The sequence below is a fragment of the Nycticebus coucang genome, unplaced genomic scaffold (genome assembly GCF_027406575.1).
Source record: "Nycticebus coucang isolate mNycCou1 unplaced genomic scaffold, mNycCou1.pri scaffold_67, whole genome shotgun sequence".
NCBI classification, from domain to species: Eukaryota; Metazoa; Chordata; class Mammalia; order Primates; family Lorisidae; genus Nycticebus; species Nycticebus coucang.
The window spans coordinates 201,627-205,971 of NW_026515582.1; the positions used below are offsets into that span (position 1 = coordinate 201,627).

General features: G+C 42.8%; 1 non-coding gene across 1 annotated transcript; it reads right to left on the bottom strand.

Annotated features, from left to right (window-relative positions):
• Positions 1-3,591: 3,591 nt before the first annotated feature.
• Positions 3,592-3,663, bottom strand: TRNAW-CCA (transfer RNA tryptophan (anticodon CCA)). The gene has a single exon. It is a non-coding gene; the product is annotated as a tRNA-Trp (tRNA).
• Positions 3,664-4,345: the final 682 nt, after the last annotated feature.

The following is a 4,345-nucleotide window of genomic DNA, read 5'->3' on the forward strand; positions in this document are numbered from 1 at the left end:
ATCTATGGACTTCAGGCAGTAAAGACGTGTGACAGTGATGAGCGATCTTTGGATGATAATCATGTGTCAGTGTAGGTTACCAATTGTAACACACCTACCACTCTGGTGGGGATGTTGGGAATGGAGGAGGCTGTGAGTGGAGGCAGGAGGTATAAGAGAGATTTCTGTACTTCTGCTCAATTTTGCTATGAACCTAAAAATACTTTAAAAAATAAAGTCTAGATTCAATGCAACCCCCATCAAAATATCAATGACATTCTTCACAGAAATAGAAAAATTAACCTTAATGTTCATATGGAACAACAAAAGACCCAGAATAGCCAAAGCCATTCTAAAAAAAAAGAAGAAAGCTAGGGGAATCACATTACCTGACTTCAAATTATATGTAGTACTACAGAGCTATAGTAACTGAAACAGCGCAAAAACTGTTTCAGTTTTTACTGCCACAAAAACAGACACACAGTTTTACTGGAACAAAACAGACACACAGGCCAATGGAACAGAATAGAGAACCCAGAAATAAATCCATACATCTATAGTGAAACCATCTTCAATGAAGGTGCCAACAACATACAGTGGGGAAGGGACAGTCTCTTTAATAAATGGTGATGGGAAAACTAGATACCCATATGCAGAAGAATGAAATTAGACTTCATCTCAGGCTTCATCTTTGCAAAAAGTAAACCAAAACGGATTAAAGAATTAAATACAAGACTGGAAACTGTAAAACAACTAAGAAAACATTGGAGAAATGCTTCAGGGCATTGGTCTGGGCAAGGAATTCCTGAGTAATAACTCTCACAGCACAGGCACCAGAAGCAAAATTGGATGGGATCACATCAAGCTAAAAAGCTTCAGCACAGAAAAGGGAACAATCAACAAAGTGAAAAGACGACCCACAGAATGGGAGAAGATATTTGCAAATTACCCATCTGACAAGGAAGTAATAACTAGCATACATCAGGAGCTCCAACAATTCAATAGGAAAAGTCAAATAATCCAATTAAAAACTGGGCAAAGTATTTGAATATACATTTATCAAAAGAAGACATACAAATGACCAACAGGGATATATAAAAAAATGCTCCAAATCATTAGTCATCTGAGAAATGCAAATCAAAACTTCAATGAGGTATCACCTCACCCCAGTTAGAAAGGCTGTCGTCAAAAAAGAGAGGCAATAATGAATGCTGGTGAGGATGTGGAGAAAGAGGAACCCCCAGACAGTGTTGGTGGGAATGTAAATTACTGCAGCCACCCTGGAGAACAGTATGGAGGCTTGACAAAAAACTGAAAATGGAGTTACCACATGACCCAGCAATCCCCTGCTACGTATATATCCAATGAAAGTCAGTATATTGAAAAAGTATCTGTGCTCCCATGTTTACTGCGGCACTATTCACAGCAGCTGAGATAGGGAGTCAACCTAAGTCTCCATCAACAGATCAATGGATGTGGAACACACAGACACAATGGAACAGCATACAGCACAAGGGAGAATGAAACCCTGCACTCGAAATAAGCCAAGCACAGAAAGACAAATCTTGCTCCTATGTGGGAACTAGATATTACAAATAATTGACTTCACAGAGACAGTGGGATGATGGTTACCAGAGGCTAGGAAGGGTAGCAGGGAGAGAGGATAAAGTGGGGATGGCTAATAGGTGCAAAAATATATTTAGATAGATAGAATGAACAATATCCGATAGCACAACAAAGTGACTATAATTAATAGTAAGTTAGGGTATACTTTAAAATGACTGAAAGAGTGGAATTGGAATGTTGGTAACACAAAGAAATGATAAATGCCTTAGAAGATGGATTCCCTAATTGCCCTGATTTGATTAATTCACATTGTATGCACGTGTCAAAACGTCACATGTACCCTATAAATATATACAACTATTATGTACTCATAATAATAATTAATGATTAAAAAATCCCAACTGGTGTCTCTTATGGGCTGAATTGTATTCTCTCAAATTCCTGTGTTGAAGTCCTTATAACCCCCAGTACCCTAGAATGTATTTGGAGAGAGTGTCTTTGAAGAAGTAATTACGTTAAAATGAGGCCAATAGGTAGGACTCATCCAATCAGTTAAAAGCCTTGAGGGAAGAAGGACTGGCCTCCCCCTAGGAAGAGGGAATTCTGCCCGCAGAGCACCTTCAGATTGAACATCAACTTTTTCCCGAGTCTACAGCCTGTTGGCCTATCCTTCAAATTTTAGACATTGGACCACAATTGAGTGAGCGAATTCCTTAAGATAAATCATTCTCTCTCTTTTCCTCTCTTTATTTCTCCTTTTCTCCCCCATATCTCTCCCTTCTCCCTCTCTCTCGACACATGCAATCTATTCGTTGTTTCTCTGGAAAATCCTGACTAATATTAATATAAGGCCTTATTCCCCTTCAGATTCTAGTTAAAGCACGAGGATAGACATTTTATTATGAATATTTTCCAGAAAATAAAAGCACTGTGGAACTCCCTACCCCTATGGTAAATAAACTCCCCTCCCCATATATGTGTGCGTGTGTATGTTTGTGTGTATATTTACTTAAAAGACTTATGGAGCAATTGGCTGAGTTTAAGAGGGAGGAGAATAAAATATAGATACATCAGAAGGGAACTAAAACTGCAAAGACAGAGTTCCAATGCTCTCAGTTTAAAGAGGAAAAATGAAGTTGCAAAAAGTGGAGTCCTCAGATAGCAGGCAAGCCTGAGAAGATGCCCCAAAGCAGGGGGGAAAATAGAAATAGAGGAAACAAGTTGAGAGGAGGTGATAGATGTGAGCAGAGAGAAACATACTCATCCATTATCTGATGATAATAATCCAACATATGGAACAGTAAATGGAATTTCTGCAAAAAATGTGCAACAAAAGGAACAGAAGCGATACTGAGAAACTTAACTAGAAAACATTTGTAAATTGACTGAATGAAGGATATTATTTTGTAATTACTTCTGCTAGAAATTTTAATTGGCATTTCTCTTATTATGAATGCTGTTTCTTACACGTTAAAAAGTAACTCATGCTGTGGAGCCCGGTGGTGTGTGCATGTAACCCTAACCACTCTGGGAGGCTGAGACAGGAGGATCACTTAAGCCCAGGGCTTTGAGGTTGCTGTGAGCTATGATGACGCCCCTGCACTCTATCAGGGGACAGAACAACACTATGTCTCAAAACAAACAAACAAAACGAAAACAAGTAGCCCTCACCCTAACCCTAACCCACCACGCACAATGTAAGGGTACACAGCACACCCCCTGGGTGAGGGGCTCAACTACAACCCGAACTTTACCTAACAAACTCAAACAATGTAACCCAAGCATTTGTACCCTAAATATTTGTACCCTAGATATTAATCTAAAATTTAAAAAGCACTTTATTTTACTGTATATTTCATTTTCTATGAATTGTTTTGCCCTTATCTATTTTCCGTTGCCTTTTTTTTTTTCCTTGTCTTTGTCTTTCAGGGGCTTACTTTTTTGGTGACTTAAAGGTGTGAAAGGCGGAGAAATGTGAGGCTGTCTTTCAGGGTAAGGTCACAAACAGCGCAAGCTTTCTGCTATTAAGATAGTAAAATGGGAAATTGACCCCGACGTGACTTGAACACACAGCCTTCTGATCTGGAGTCAGACACGCTACCATTGCGCCACGAGATCGCCAAGGGAACTTGGCATTTGATCTGGCCTTTTCCTCAGGCAAATCTTTTTTTATTTTTCGCCCGAACTTGGGGCCAAACCAAAAAGGAGTGCAGGGACGGGTCGGAGGGCTCGGCGGGGCGTCCAGTAGCACTGCGGGGACGCCGCCCCCTGCCAGGAAGGTCGCCGGGCGCCACGGGGCTGGGGATTGAGGGCTGGGCCGCCCGAGGGCGCCCAGCGAGCGGGGCGCGGAGCGCTGGGTGGTGTCTCTGCCGGCCCGAACGACCCAGGCGGTTGTCTCCAGGGGGTGCAAGTCCCGGCAGAGCTGGGGGGCCAGCCAGGGGCTTCTCCCCGCCCCCGAGAGGCCAGAGAGACACTGGGGGAGGCGACTGTGAAACCTGCGCCCTGCTCGGTGCCGGGGAGTGAGGGCTGGGAGGATGCCTGTCCCCTGGGTGTTATTGTCTCCATCCAAATGATAAAAGTGGCAAAGAAGACTGTGGCCACGCTTAGAAAGTGACTTTGTAGCTTAGAAGAAAAACAATACGGGCTCGGTGTCCGTAGCTCGGTGGTTACAGAGCCCGCCACATACACCGAGGTTGGTGGGTTCGAACCCAGCCCGGGCCAGCGAAACAACAATGACAGGGGCAGTAAAAAATTAGCTGGGCGTTGTGGTGGGCGCCTGTAGTCCCAGCTACTTGGGAGA